At 42.1% G+C, this 16,746-nt stretch overlaps 1 long non-coding RNA gene across 1 annotated transcript in view; it reads left to right on the plus strand.

Moving 5' to 3' along the window:
• The window catches only part of LOC110261267, a 213,980-nt gene continuing 204,207 nt past the window's right edge, over positions 6,974-16,746 (plus strand). Inside the window, exon 1 of the long non-coding RNA XR_002345303.1 lies at positions 6,974-9,501. This is a non-coding gene — a long non-coding RNA (uncharacterized LOC110261267). The remainder of the gene's footprint in view (positions 9,502-16,746) is intronic.

The following is a 16,746-nucleotide window of genomic DNA, read 5'->3' on the forward strand; positions in this document are numbered from 1 at the left end:
TCTGATTCTGAATCTCCTTCTTCCATCTTTTAAGGGCCCTTGTGATTACACTTGGCCCAGCCAGATAATCCAGGATAATCTCCCTGCTTTAAGAGCCATAACTTACTTCTATCTGCGAAGTCCCTTTATCACATAAGGTAACATATTCACAGTCTCTGTGATTTGGACATAAACATCTTTGTGGCAAGGAGGGGGGCTGTGTTGTTCCACCTACTGCAAGATTTTTGGCCTGTTCTGATAACAACCTCTTGTATAAATATGGCTTTGTTCACTGAAATGAATTAAAAGAATTTTGAAACTATTTAGTTGCAGAGATCATATTTTTAATCTGTATTTTGAGCCCACTGCTGAAACTAGAAACTTAATGTAAATTTATGGGTACATGATTTGGTAAAAGGAGAAATTTACTGACAAAATGAGTAATCATCCTAACTTTTAAAGAGTTTATTGGATACGACTTTAAGCCAACTTGCCAGCATTTTATCTACGGCCTCTTACTTAAAATAGCCTGAAAGGGTAGCCAGTGGAATTGCATGTTCCTTTCATTCATCAGGATGTGAGCTTATTTCTCCCAGCAGAAATAATGTAATTGGTTACAGAGTGGGGAGGGAGTGAGCTGGCTCTGTCTTGGTCTTTCTTCCAGAAGAAGGGGATTAATGATTGTTTACTGACTGAATGAATGAATGACTCAAGATACTGGCTTTATTTTCTGGTTCACCACCTTTGATTTCTTTTGTTAGGCTTCCTTTAAATATTGAGCTCTCTTCTCCTCACTGTACAGCCAATGTTCTTCCTTAATCTTTAGCTACACCTGATCAATTCATACCTATGCAGATCCTGATCTCCAGTTCCTGCCACATATCTCCTATTATATATAAGCTTGTTTTTATAGAGATCACCTCTTTGCTCTTGACACAAATTTTAATTAATTTAATTTTCCTTGAAAATAGAATTTCTTTTTCTGGACCTTCTATGGAACTGGTACTGTTAACTGTTAACTAGTACCTCTTCACCCTATTTTAGGAGCTCAGCATTTGCTGTATCTGTTTATACATCTATATCCATTTGTCTGTTTGTCTACCTATCCCTCCCTCCATCCATCCATCCATCCATCCATCCTTGTCTCTTTCTCTCTCATCTTTCATGTTAGCAGATGATATATTTTGCTGTTGTTATAAAGTTTGGATTTAATTTTATAACTGAGAGAAGTCATCAGAATTAATTAAAGGACCATGCATTTTTGGATAATTTTGTTGGAAATGTTTTATGATAATTTTATTGGCAAACTAACTCACAGGAACATGGCTTGTTTTTAACACTCTTCTATGGGAGGGCATCAACGAGTCTGGGCAGAATATCCCAAGTGCTGCCAGGGCGTAATTTGCATTAAGTTACACAAACCCTCTGATGATCATATTTGTATCAAGCTGCTTGGGATTTGTGGAAAACCATGAGGCTGACAGAGAAGGAAGCAGTGACAGATGGGTAGAGAGTCTCAGTTATTGGAAAGGAACATCTTTTCTCATGAATGTCATTTTCTCTTTAATTTCGTGTAGTCATTCAAGACCCTAACGCGTCAGTTGAAAGAGAAGCCTTGTAGGGAATGACATTTGGGAAAGAGCCAGCACGGGACAACCTGAGGCTGCAAGTGTCCGTCTGCTTGGCAGCCACGAGGAGAACAACTGTTTGGCAACAAATTATTTGGTAGAAAGCCTCCAGAATCAGCGAAGGATTAAAAATAGAAAGATGGGATGGGTTTCCGTGGCTTCGGAGAGAGAGAATTCAATTCCCCTGGCTGCAGGGATACATCTGCAGTGCCAGAACCTTTCTTAGAGTTTATATGCGGCAGTGTTAGATGACAACCAGAAATGGTCACAATGAAAAGAGTAGTTAATTCTGTTCTAAATCACTCTGCCAGTCACGCTCCATGACCTTGCATATGACTTAATTAAACTATATCTGAATTGGCTCATAGCAGAGTAATGCTACTCCTCCCTCGCAGGACACATTTCAAGGCTATTTAACTCCAAGATGTGGGACTGATAATCTTGATGTGACTTTTCCTAGAGCAGGATCCTTGGTCCAGCGTCAGTTTTATTCAAAATACATTGGTTGGCTTTCCACACCCTTGGCATCTATGTGTATTTATTTTTCAGAGCATTCTCTCCTGTGACTAGGAATACATTTCTCCATGACAAAGCCAAGAGTATTATTCTCTTTGTTCTTCTGAGAGTACAGCTGGTAATTGCCAGTGAATCATAGATCCATGCTTCTCAAAATTTAATTTGCAGATGAATCACTTGGGATCTTGTTAAAAGATTCTGATTCAGTAAGCCTGGTGCAAGAGGCTCTCTCATTGCTTTAATTTTTCTTTTTTAATACAGACTAATGGCACCGAGTACCCAATCTCCTGGCTTTCTTCTTGGGGTGGTGGTCCTCCATGGTCCACGTATCCTGACTTAAGGTGCCCAAGGCTCTGATGGGGTTTCCTCTTGGATTATATCTGCCTGCTTCTTGATGTCCAGCCTGATTAGATTATTGGGTTGAGGGGAAGAATGTGGTAGCTTGAATCAAATGCAAAGTGTGTCATCCACAAACAGAATATGATTCATAGGAGCCCGGGCTTACGACTTGGCTTCTGTCATTTTATGACAGCACTCTCTTCTTGTTCTCAGAGGCAGGGCCCACTTCTTCTCTGTCTCCCAAGCTTTCTGTGCCAGAAACCAGGATTCATGCACTCATTTATTTCCAAATGGGTCATTAGAAACAGGGATCCATTTCCTGCTGACTGAATGGCTTTATCTTGTTTAATGAGACAAAATGTAGTAATATCATGAGAGAAGTTATTTTTACAGTCCACAATTAAGGATCAGCACAAGGTGATGAATATGTCTTTGTTTCTTTCTTTCTTTCTTTTTTTGTCTTTTTGCCTTTTCTAGGGCCGCTCCCGTGGTATATGGAGGCTCCCAGGCTAGGGGTCTAATCGGAGCTGTAGCTGCCGGCCTACGCCACAGCCACAGCAATGACGGATCTGAGCCTCGTCTGTGACCCGCACCACAGCTCACGGCAATGCTGGATCCTTAACCCACTGAGTGAGGCCAGGGATCGAACCCGCAACCTCATGGTTCCTAGTTGGATTTGTTAACCACTGCGCCACGAAGGGAACTCCGACTATGTCTTTCTTGTGATAGTGTTTGTGTTGTAAAATTATAGGTCAGAACTCCTTCTCCTTCTTTTTTTTCCCAGGGTTCGCTCAGGTGCAGCATCTAAAGAAATTTCCCACATACATTTCATTAACACTATTTTACATGAGACGTAATTGACTTTCACACAGCAATACCGTTTTATAGAGGTATACTCAGTCACTATTCAGCATGCTGCAGTATAGTAACAAGAATTCAAGTCTTGAGTGAAGTAGGTTTCTGGAGGTATATCTCCTTTAGGAGTTTATCAAAGTCTGGCAAGATGTACGATTCATCTTGGCCCAAATAACCTCGCTTATTTGGACAGTTGCACTTTTCCCAATAAAACAGGTAGTCGGGGGTTTAAACTCAGATGAACTTTTGCTCATTATCTGAGTCATGAGATTAAGAGTACATTACTCAATAGTACATATCCCACTTTAGAGATTTGCAGCAGAAAGTGATTTATATAGGGATGCTGATGTTTAAAAAAATGTTGGAAGGCTACAGAAAGCATCCAAAGCTGAGGCTTATATTCCGGCTTATCATTGCAGTTCTGGTTCAAAGCGTCAGGACGATACTGGTGCTGCCCTGATAAGGAAACTGTAGAAAGCCAATGCCCATGATCACTGAAGTGTACAAATCAGGCTAAGAACCTCATATTTGCCATAGCGAGCCTTTGCTCACCAGATCTAAAGAAGAATAAGGTGGCATCTGTCGTTCCTGCATTTAACAAGTCTCATGGAAGTGAATCTCATTGGCAGAACATAAAGTGAAGCTGCAAGCTTGGCCTCAAAGCAATGTGAGAAATGCAGATCTCAGGTGGTGCTGGGAGGAGCAGAATAAAAAGATAAAAAAAAACCACTGGTTGCCAACCACAGTCATTACACGGAAGATGTGGAGTTTACTTGTTGCAAGTTGTAGGATATTTATCTAATTAGTTTAACATCTCTCTTTTATGAGTTGAGAGAGACACATCCCTTGAGACTTTCCAGGGGTCCCCTTGGAAATCTCGAAGTTAGTTTGAGGTCAGACGACTCTGTTTAGCATCTGATTTTGGCAAAATGTCAAAATGTTTGAACATTTGATTAAATAGGATCACAGATCCTTATAAAATAGTAGTTAATTTATGTAACCGATACTCTACTCCAATAAAATTTAAATTAAAAAAAGACAGTATGGGGAGTCAATTATTTGGTAAGCCACAAAAATCTTCACTTTTTTTTTTAAGTAGGAAAGTTACTTTATTATTATTTTTTTTTTTATAATTTTTAAAATTTTCCCACTGTACAGCAAGGGGGTCAGGTTATCCTTACATGTATACATTACAATTACATTTTTTCCCCACCCTTTCTTCTGTTGCAACATGAGTATCTAGACAAAAGTTCTCAATGCTATTCAGCAGGATCTCCTTGTAAATCTATTCTAAGTTGTGTCTGATAAGCCCAAGCTCCCGATCCCTCCCACTCCCTTCCCCTCCCATCAGGCAGCCACAAGTCTCTTCTCCAAGTCCATAAAAATCTTCACTTTCTAGGTTGATTACTCAAAGGTTAAAAACAAAACCAAATAAAAACAACCACCCTAAATCTTTAACAATTGATTATCAAGAGCAGACCAATAGGCCACTAAAATTTTGTCATTTTAATAGAAAACTAAATTCCACCTTTGCTCCAGTATACGTTTGATGTTAAAACTCACTCTTTAAAGACTTAAATACATTCATTTCAATTGCAGCTAGGTTGACATAAAATTCCTTTCCCAAGCTTCTTTTTCCACAAACTTTCTACAACTTTGTAACATCAATTTTAGATTTTAGATTTTCTCATTCTGAGACCAATGTCATTTTACTGTCTTTAACTTTCCATACAGAGATTTTTCCTTTCATCTTTATTATTTCCAAGTAGTTTCAATTACAAATGTTAACTAGAATTGGAGTTCCCATCGTGCTCAGCGGAAACGAATCTGCCTAGCAGCCATGAAGATGTAGGTTTGATCCTTGGCCTCACTCAGTGGGTTAAGGATCTGGCTTTGCCGTGAGCTGTGGTGTAGGTTGCAGACTTGGCCAGCAGCTGTAGCTCCGATTTGACCCCTAGCCTGGGAACCTCCATATGCTCTGGGTGCGGCCCTAAAAAGACAAAACAAACAAAACACAACCGTTAGCTAGAATTCTTAACCCTTAGAATCCTTAATTCTGAGTGAAAAACTAAGAAGTTTCACTGTGGATTGTCTGGTACACTAGCGTTCTTGGATTGGTAAGTTTATAAATACATTTTAATAGTTTCTAGAAGTGTAGTTTTCCTGATAGTAAAATTTTCCATGTGGCATAAGACATGTTTAGTAAGAGAGACCCAAATATCTTTAGTTCCTCTGTAAAAGGAAGCCAAAAATGGATGTGTGTTCGGTAATTAATGTTTCAGTAATTTATCTTATTTGGAAATGACCTACATAGTCAATGAATACCCATAACTTAACTATCTCAGTAGAACTTTATAGTTGAAAGTTACCTAAAAAATTATGGAAACTTTTTTTGTTTTTTTGTCCACACCCAAAGCACATGGAAGTTCCCCTGGGCCAGGGATTGAATCCGGGCCAGCTATGGAATAGGTTGCAGCTGTGGCAATGCCAGATCCTTAACCCACTATGCTGGGCCAGGGATCAAACTTGCCCCTCAACAGCAACCCAAGCCCCTGCAGATACATCACCGGGTCCTTAACCCCCTGCAACACAGTGGGAACTCCCAGAAACCATTTTTAAGTAGACATACCATAAAGCATAATTATTAATGAAAAGTTCATTTATAAACTTTTACCTTATTTACATCTATTTAATTTACTTGTTCTCAACAATTATGTTTAGAATAGTTATGAAAATTTCATGAAATATTAAACAGCTAACCAGCATCTTTTTTTTGTGCGGACAGACTCTGTAACAGAGAAACCATGAGCTTAACTTCACTTGCAGTGAGCCTAGGCAGAATAAAAGTATTATCTTTAATACGGATAACGCTAAAGACATGCTTGTTTTAATTAAACCAACAAACTTAAACTAGCTTTTACTTACCAAAGCTTATCCTACACCATGAAACTTATAAAAAATTTGGGTTAATTTCTGTATTTCTGAGAGTATACTTACGTAATCACTCATTTATCTTTAAACCAATTAAATAGAGCCCCTTTGCAAATTAATTTTGGCAGTATTATCTGAAGGCAGAAAAAAATCACACATGTATAGCATATGCCCCTAGACATACACAAACATACAGAGAGATGCAGTCAGAGATCTTACCCCTTTCCTTTAAAATTTAGCCACACGATAGGTACACTAACGCAAAACTCACTAGTTTATGAAAGAGCAACTGGATTCAATGTGTGTTTCTAGACCATGGAATACGTTAAGGTTACCTGCCCAAAATGGTTAGAGAATTTTACTAACATTTGTGGAAGAGACTTTTAAGATTTTCTTACAGACCTAGTTTTCAAAATAGCCTTTCTTTATATTGTTTTCTTTTTGATAAGAATTATCTTGGCTCCCAGGGAAAACCTTGTCAAATATATCTCCAAAAGGACAGAGAAAGAATGCAAGTTCTACCATGAAAGGCTTTTGTTTCTTTTTTTTTTTTTTTGTCTTTTGTTGTTGTTGCTATTTCTTGGGCCGCTCCCGCGGCACTTGGAGGTTCCCAGGCTACACCCGGCCTACACCAGAGCCACAGCAACGCGGGATCCGAGCCGCGTCTGCGACCTACACCACAGCTCACGGCAACACCGGATCCTTAACCCACTGAGCAAGGGCAGGGACCGAACCCGCAACCTCATGGTTCCTAGTCGGATTCGTTAACCACTGCGCCACGACGGGAACTCCCTTTTGTTTCTTAAATCCAATTTTTTTATAGTATCTGCAAGCCTTTTGAGCTGACTAGGGGAAGCTTTGGGCTTGGAAAAGGGTAGGTGGGCTTTGAATTATTTCTGGACCACATTTTGATCTTGTAAAGGCTAGAACTGTAAGGCAAATACAATTGTTTTAAATTTCTCAGTGAATTGGGACCCAACTGAATGCTGTGAAGGTTGACCCATCCATTCCACTACATTATTTTTTTCAATTTGCTTCTTTATATGAGGGAGAAGATCCTCAATGAAAATAGAAATCAGAATATTCCTGTTTCAGATTTAGAGCTATATGTCTTTGGGATGTTTTAATACATCCTTCCAGAAAGGCTTCATTTTTGTTTTTCCTTCCTTCTGAGTACATTTCATTGTAGCTGAGCGGGGAGAACTCCTGAAAAGTTCCTAATGAGCCCTGAATATCAGCTTCCAATTTGGCCCATTCTGACCACAGAACTACTTAGAAAAACCTACTTACAAATATCTTGTCAGGTCCCGGTCCCATACTGGCCATATTAAACAAGTATTGATACAAGAGATGTCCCCAAAGAGGGACCCTGCCACCCCAACATCCACAGCCTCTCTCAGAGATGGCCAACTGGAAGAAAGATATAGACATTCCCATGAGAGCTGGCAAAAGTTGGCAGAACCCTAGCCGCCAACGAAGGGCAGCCTACATTTCCATCTGGCCACAGCTTGGGGCCCTAACCTGATGGCAGCCAGGCTAAGTTCTCAGCACACAGGACAGACAAGAATAGGTGAGGAAAGATTCACCAACCAGTGGGTACCCAAAACCAAGTTCACGAGAGCCTAAATCTGCACATTAAAAGACAACATGGCATTTCATCTTTCTCTCTCAGCCAGGCACCACAGACAGAGATCTGAGACAGATGACTTTGGTAAGAATTTCCACCCTTTTCCCAGCTTCTGCCAGTTTTCCCAGGATCCCTTCTCCAGGCCCTGGAATGGGTAGGTGGGCCCAGGGGGTCTCTCCTGGTCCTCAGAAACTGTAAAGGAGAAAAACTAATTTCCCCTCCACCCTTTATGTTGTGAGCCACACGGGAAGTCCTCCCCTCCACCCTTTATGATGAGTGCTTGGCCAAGATCCCTTTTTCTCTAGGGCATGTCCGAGATGGATAAGCTTATTGCTTAGGAAAAAACCCAGTTTTCCTATCCCCGTTTGGGGAAAAATCCAGTTCTTTCCTGCCATGTGTTTCTCCCCTGGGAGTCTCTAAAGAGCACTTTCCTTCTAAAACTTCTGGTCACCAAAGCTGTGGACACTCTCCCCCACACTGAGAAGCTGTCTGAGATAGCAGCTGAGTGTCCTGCCATTTATAAGTGACACTACGCATGCAGAGAGAGTGTCAGATCCCCGAAGTTAAGGGCTCCGTCCCATAAGACTGTTCCCCACGCTGCACCCGCTGCACTCTTCAGATGCCAGCGGCACCTGTGCTCATGACCAACTGCCTGTACATCGGGGGTTCCTACAACCCCCTCCTTGAGTTTGATGAGATTAACTGGCTAGAGCAGGTCATACACCCAGGGAAATATTTGCTTATGTTTATCAATTTATCGAAGGAGATGATAAAGAATATAGAACAGCTCTCTGAAGAGATAGCACAGAGCAAGGTCTGTGAGGGTCCCAAGTGCGGAATCTTCTGTTCCCCTGGAGTTGGGGTGCATCACCCTGCAGGTGTAGATGGTTCCACCACCTGGAAATTCTGTGGGGCCCCTCCTATTATGATTTATGGTGGCTTTTTCACATAAGGGCATGATCCATTAGGGACTCTGTTTCTAGACCCTCTCTGATGGCTGAGAATCCCAAGCTATTAATCCTGGCTTGGTCTTTCTGGTGATCAGCCCCATCTGGGAGTCCACCTAACACTGCCTCGCTAGACAGAAAGATGCTCCTGGTGTTCCTATTACTTAACTTTACAAGGGTTTAGGAGTTCTGTGTTAGGGACCGGGTCAAAGATAGGTCTTAGAACAAGGGTTCGTACTATTCTTACCACATAGGAATTTATAAGAGTTTTAGGAGCCCAGTGCCAGGAACCATGGTCAGAGAACAATGTGTAAGTAGCTCATACCTACTCTAGGTCGAAAAGTTCCCTATGGCCACTCTAACTCAAAATTACCTTTGATAAGTTTAATCTGCTCTTTCAGGCTTAAAACAACATTGGACTCACCTGAGCCCTCACAGGGGCTCTTCTCTAGCTGAAGTCAGATCCACTCTGATGCCAGACCGGATCCTTAGGACGTCAGACGTCAGACGTCAGACGTCCCACGTTGGCAGGTTTCTAGAGTCAGGCCAGAAAAAGCAATGCGCACAGGCAGGAAAAGCTCCTAAGGCAACAGCTGCGCATCCAGGACCCAGGACTGAGAGCATCAGTCAGGTACCTCCAGAGGCAGCAGGAGAGCAGTGAGGACGAGGGACCCGGCAGGTACCTTTCCTGGTTGTTCGGGCTCTTGGGGGAGGGGGTCTCCTCCCGTTCTCTTGCTGACACCAGAGCTGTTAAAGATAAACCAGCACGTATTAAAACGTCTAAGAGCAGAAGTGGGTTGGAATCAGGCAGCATCCAGTATACTGGGGGAGAGAAACTCCGAGAAGCTGTACAAAATGAAGGGCTTTGGCAGGCAGAAGGGAGCGGGAACAATGGCGTTTTATTGGTGGAAAAGCCATGGTTATTGCAGAGTAACTTTCCAGGAGAGGTGGCAGGGCCATCGGGGGTTTCTGGTGGACTGATTTAAGGTTCCACTTCTGGGAGAGCTGCCACTGTCTGGGTTTGGTGACATGGGGTTTAGGATAAGTTCCTGTATTTGGGGCCTGTGTCTTATTTTTTCGAGGGCTGGGGCATTGTCTTTGTCTTTATTAAAAAGAGAGTGGAGATGACATTCCAGGCACTGAATGGCAGTTCCAAGCTTTGTTTCTGTGTCGTGTGTGTGTGTGCGCGTGGCTTCCCAGGGTTTCTGCAGAACTTGTGAGAAGTGCAGCCGATCGGTGTTTGCTTTGTTTCTGCACCTGAAGTAAGTTCTTGTTAACTATCAATACCGAAAATGTTGCTTTTGGTTGAAAAGAAGCTCAAATCAAATGTTACACCTCTTTTCTGTTGAAAGATGCCTCAGAGATTCTCGTGTTCCTGGGCGCATAAAAGCATCTCGCTGGAAGGCTGGGCTCCGCTGGGAGCGAGAATCTGTTTCATTTGCTTCCTCGTTTCCTTACAAAATTTAGGAGTAGCTTTTGAATGGATATGGGGCAGCAGAGATGCACGTTATAAAGATGAATTTTAGAAACTGACAGGCAGCAGTGTCTGGGAGCTGCGTAGAAATGCAAGCTAACTTGTTGAGCTGTAGATGGCTTTGTTTTTTACACACTTTGCTTAGTGAAAGACTAGAAGGAGAGAAAGAGGGAGGAGAGAGAGAGGGACAGGGAAGGAAGGATTGGAAATCTTGAATTCTCATTACCAAAGGATAGATGAGTCAGTAAGCAGGGACGCTGGTAGACAGGTCAGGCAGGGGTCCTGTCTTACGCATGTTTTCAGCCCCCAGCCTATGTTTGGGCTTGAGAAGCTCTTCAGGGAAACTTGGAGGACATCGCAAAACCAGAACAGGTCAGAGTTGCATCTCCACCCGGGGTTCTGAACTAGCAACTGTGAAGGAGCCTCAGTCTCTTATCAGATGTTCAGATACATGGATTTAAGGAAGGATAGAGGAAGGAAGAATAAAGTTATAATTTTTTACAGAGCACTTTTTAACACTGTGGGTTTTATATTGTAATAAAGTGCTTTTATGCAGTCAGGATCTCATTAAATTCTCAAAAATAATAAAGAGGTGGGGGGTTCCCGTCATGGCTCAGTGGTTAGCAAGCCTGACTCGCATCCCTGAGGATTCAGGTTTGATCCGTGGCCCTGCTAAGTGGGTTAAGGATCACATGTTGCCGTGAGCTGGAGTGTAGGTCACAGCCACGGCTCAGATCCCACATTGCTGTGGCTCTGGTGTAGGCTGGCAGCTGCAGCTCCCATTGGGCCTCTAGCCTCAGAACCCCCATATGCCGTGTGTGTGGCCCTAAAAGCCAAAAAAAAAAAAAAAGACAAATTTAAAAAAATGTAAAGAGGTAGATGTGGTGCAAACATGAGGTTCCTCTTGTATGAAGAATTCTAGGATGAGCCAGCGATCCCAGTCCAGGTGGAATGCAAGCTGATTGGGGGTGGGGCCTGTAGCTATAGACGCAGACATGCTGCCAAGTGCTGGTTGAGTGTGGGATGTAGCACAGCTGACTTCCAGGGAGGTTGAGTATCCCCTGAGCTATTCCTGTGAGCTCTTGGAAGGCCCTGGGTGCTCCTGGTGAAAAATGCAAAGGCTGAGAGGGGTTCTATGCAAGGCACCGTCTCCTCCCTGGCTTTGAAGCTCCAGGATCACTTGACCAGGAAGGAGGCTGCTTCCAACCCTGAGGGCACAGCCAGCAAAAAGGCTCCTCACTTTCATTTGCATTATTAATATTGTCTGCATCAGTGTCAGAAACATGTCTTGCAAAGGGCCTGCTGGTAAATATTTATGGCTGTGCAGCCACAAACAGTCTGCTTCTGTCGCATGTTTCCGTTTTTTGCTTGCTTTCATGCTTTTGCTATCTCCCTCCCTCTTTTTCTTTCATCTTTGTAATCATCATTTTTTTTTTAATGTAAAAAATAAAACCCTTCTTGGTTTAAGGACTGAAGCAAAAGAGGTTCTGGGTAGTTCGCTAGCTCCTGGTCTTAGGCAATAAGCAGAACAGTAAATTAAGGCCTGAACTGCAGCATCTGCCAATTTCCGTGGTGTAAACACACCGACCATGGTTAATTTCAAGCTCCAACAAGAAGACTTTTCACTGTCAGAAAAGGCCTGCAGGGCATATAGTGTTGTGATGTTGCTCTATGGAGACAGGGGGGTAAACAACCAGAAAAGCAGGAATAATAGTGAAATGTAGTCCTGAGATTAGGAAGGGTTGAGTTTTGAACATTTGCTACCCTTGTTTTTAATACGATTTGTGAATTTTTGTAATGTAATTTATTTTATTAATTTAGGGCCACACTCACGGCATGTGGAAATTCCTAGGCTAGGGGGTCCAAGTGGAGGTACAGCTGTTGGCCTGTGCCACCACCTCAGCAATGTGGGATCCAAGCGGTGTCTGTGACCTATAGCACAGCTCATGTCAATGCCAGATCCTTAACCCATTGACCGAGGCTAGGGATTGAACCTGCAACCTCAGGAATACTAGTTGGGTTCATTACCACTGAGCCACACAGGGAACTCCCTGTAGTTGAATTTTTAACCAAGGCCATGTTTAACAACTGGCTCCTATCATTTCTGAAAACTTGCTCTTATGGGCTGGTCTGACCACTCTGTCAGCTGGAACATGAGCCCAGCCTGTGTGGTTAAGGGCCTTCTTTCACCCTGCAGATGTGGCTGCCTCAACAGTGATGGGAGGAAGGAGGAAGAAGCCGGAGTTCGCAGCCCTGCGGAGCTGCCACATAGGGCTTGGATGGCTCCTGAGCAGACTGCTAGGCACACGGGGAATCTCTTCCACCTGGTTGAAGCTTCTCCTGGTTGAGTTGTTGTTACAACCACGGGCTCTCTCTTCCAACTAGATAGTAGAATTCACTTGTTGGAGTGAGGAAACCTATGCTCAGGTAAAACTACTCTCCCAGCATCGCAGGGCTGAAGGTCTCATACTCAGCATTTTAAATGACATCTTTTAACTCAAGTCCACTGTGGTTCCATACCTCCTGTTGCATATCAAGTCAATCAGTCATTAGATCCTGGGCACTCAGCTGGGAATTTAAAGACGTAAGACTGCTCTTGACTGACGAGTGGTCTTGTTTTTAGAAATGCTTTGCTATTAAGTGGTGCATTTTGGAGGTGGCACCTGGTGAGGGTGGGAGCAGGGACCCCGCTTGGGCAATCAGTGGTGGGGGAACAGAGTCGGCGGTGGTGCCCTGTCTTCCCGGAAACTTCGTTGATGACAAACAAGGATTTCGTTATATGCTACATGCTACAGGGATTATAGAAATAGAGAGGCTGGAGTAATCTGAGATCCAAATATTTGTATAGCTCACACCACACATATTAGCTTTAATGTTCTCTTATTAATATGCTTCAGGACCACATGTGCCCCAGGATCTGTTTCATTCATCACTCAGTGACTAAAAATAAACATGCTTTGTCATCACTTTTTTTTTTATTTAAAATGTCTAAGTTCTTGGAGTTCCCGACGTGGCTCAGTGGTTAATGAATCCGACTAGGAACCAGGAGATTGTGGGTTCCAGCCCTGGCCTTGCTCAGTGGGTTAAGGATCTGGTGCCATGAGCTGTGGTGGAGGTTGCAGACACGGCTTGGATCCTGCATTGCTGTGGCTGTGGTGTAGGCCAGTGGCTACAGCTCTGATTGGACCTCTGGCCTGGGAACCTCCATATGCCGCAGAAGCAGCCCTAGAAAAGGCAAAAGGACAAATAAATAAAAATAAAATGTCTAAGTTCTTGTAAAATCAATACCTATTAAAATACTAGTATGAGTATTTTCTTACACAGCTAGGCAGTCAAACATGGTGACGGCTTATTGAGCATGGCTTTTCCAGAATGCTCTGTACAGATATTCATAAAATTGGATTATGATTACAGATCGGAAAACAGGACAGTTGGTTGCATAGGCTCAAGTTACTGAGAAGAATCAGCCACTGAAAACAGCAATAGCCGAAGCTGTGTTTTTGATAGGGAAATAGTCGTATTGAAATCTCCTTCTCAAGTGACAATCCAGCAGAAACATATTTCTCACCCCTCTGTGGAACCCGTGAAGACCACCCAAATGAGAACAAGCAGACGCTGTTTATTCAGACTTTACTATAGGGAGGGAGTCAGCCACCATCACCTGCGTTTGGCAGAAACTTAAAGGCAGGAATTAGAGAAAAAAAGCTTTATGATGTGTTTTGTTTTTTTTTTTAAATTAGATGTTCCTTAATTAGAGCTAATTCTAAGTACTAAAGCTGGGATCATAATCCAGTATATGTATTTCTCCAGAGAGCTAGGTCCTAGATTTTTGCTAACAATGAATTTGATGAGAAAGTAATCTTGATACAATTTTAAATAAAAACAAGATGGGTGAAATTGGAGAGGGGCAGTAAAAAGATGGGAAGATTGCCAGGAAAACATTGTGTTCTATACAGTGTGATAACTGATAAGATAGACAAGCTCTTTCTGAAAAAGAAAACATTTAGGAGGTCATGTGCTTTGATTGAAGTTGTACTGCATTCAAAATAGCTAAACACTTCAAATAAGTATTGTTTTTTTCTCTTACTTAGTCCTGCAAAAGTTTCTCTTCCTGGTTTTTTATGTCAGATTCAGAAAAAAATTAGACAAAAGTGAAACAATATAAATCACTTCTGGAATTTGATAAAAAGGCAGTGAGTGGTGGTTCAGTTGTTGGATCTACCAGGTAATCGACTAAATGCATGCAAACATGATTTTCCCCCCTCAGTGAGATGGTAATTCAGTAATTATTTTAAATGGAAGAATGTTTGAATAAAAATTTAAGAAGATAACTTGAGATCTGTGGAGAAATTTATAAGGAACCTCTGTACTTGAGCTTACATTACAGGTGGTTTTAATTTCTTTGGCAACTGCAGATGGACAGAAGTGGATTATTCAAACACTGTCAGTGCTTCTGGTTTTTCAAAATTCCAGATGCACCATGGAAAACTCTACGTATTTTAGGAGACATTGGAATCAAAAGGCCTTTGGCTTCGTGGAGAAAATAGGTTTAATTAGTAAATAAAGATTCTTTTCTCTAAGTGATGGTGGACTGGCTGCCTAGGGCTTCTGTGATAAAGTACCACAAGCTGGGTGGTTTAAAGCAACAGAAATGCCTTCATTTATGGTTCTGGAGGCTAGAAATGTGAAGTCAAGGTGTTGGCAGGGTGGGCGTCCTCTGGGGGCTCCTGTTGCAGTCTCTTCCTGTGCTCGTGGTGGCTGTAGCACTGTAGCAAACCCTTGGTGTGTCCTGGCTGGTGGACACAATAACTGCATCTCTGCCTTGATCTTAGCCATTCTTCCCTGGCCTCTGTGAGTCTTCTCTCTTCAAAGGATGCTTGATTGGATTTAGAAGCCACCCTAATTCAGGGTGAATCTTTAATTAAATCTGCAAAGACCCTACTTCCGAATAAAGGTCGCATTCAGATGTTCTGAGTAGAAATGAATTTTGAGGGGGTCACTGTTGAACCCACTGCAGATGTACTCTGTGAATTCATTGTCTTAGAAAAAGAGCCAAATGAGGCACAAGCAAGGTTCTTCCTACGGATTCTGGCTTGTTGCCTAATTGGAAATATGACCTTAATAAACCAACGTTGAAAAATCTTATGTCTAGATTTCTTCATCTGCAAAATAAAAATAACGTTGATTTATTTATCAGAAACATGGTTGTGACCTTTGAGTGAAATACCAATTTCAAAATTTTGTTGACAAGCATAAACTTTCAACACACAGTGAGCTTAATTTTACTCTTACATACTTTTGCCTTTTCTATTCTAGGTTGCTGTGTCTCAAAAATGATTGGATATGCATTGTATCAGGGAAAGGTTTTAGGAGAACAATTTTGCATATTTATATAAAAACTTTAAATTTTCGGTAGCTGTTTTCTAGTTGGCTCTTTGCTGATTTTCATAATCATGGAAACCATCAGAGAAAGATCCCATTTGAAATCCAAGTCAGGTGGTAGTCCTTTCCAGAAACTTGAGAAGGTTTCGTGGAAAAGATAAGATGACTGGATTAAATGATATTTCTCTGTTACTTGCAAATTTACTTCTTGTTTCCCCCATCCCACTGCCATGGATCATTTAACTGAAGGATGTTTCTCTGAATTTCCCCTGGCTCCTCCCTTCATTATTGTGGCCCCAGGACTCTCTCACAACCTGTCTACGAGAGATACACATAGACAACTTTTTTTTTTTTTTTAGCTTTTTGACCATTTGCAGCATACAGAAGTTCCCAGGCTAGGGACTGAATTCAGCCTGTCGCTGTGACCTGGACCGCAGCAGCACTTAACCCACTGTGCCCAGCCAAGAATTGAACCCACATCTCCCCAGCGACCCTGAGCCACTGCATTCAGATCCTAAACCCACTGTACTACAGCAGGAACTCTGTATATCCAAATATTTGTTCAGTATCTTCTCTTTGATGTCTGAAGGATATTTCACCTTCACAACTTCTCTAAACTGTGAAGGTGCTCTTGGGCCCCACCCTTTTCTTAAACCCACCGTAAAAACCTGGTCTTTGAATGTTTGCTGTCACAGTGAATGGCACCACTGCCCATGGCAGCCTCCATGCTTCCATGTCCCTGTAGCTTCTATATGCTCTCTGTCATCCATTTCTGCCCCTCTTAACTCTGTATTGCTTTTCATCTCTTTGGCTTCCCTTTATTTCTGTAAGTGTCCTAGTCTGGGTTTAATGATTATTAATTCATTTCTCTCTACCCCACACACTGCCTTCTGGATGCCTTTGAAAATGTTCAGGTTAATAATTTATTTCTAAATACTTCTATATATCCATAAAAGATAGGAAATCTTAAAAAATCATACAGTGCTTGCATTGTCACAAGTGAAATAATAATTTCTTAATCATGTCAAGTATTCAATAAGTATTTAAAACTTCCCCAGTTGCCTCATA

This window comes from Sus scrofa, chromosome 6, assembly GCF_000003025.6.
Source record: "Sus scrofa isolate TJ Tabasco breed Duroc chromosome 6, Sscrofa11.1, whole genome shotgun sequence".
Taxonomy (NCBI): Eukaryota; Metazoa; Chordata; class Mammalia; order Artiodactyla; family Suidae; genus Sus; species Sus scrofa.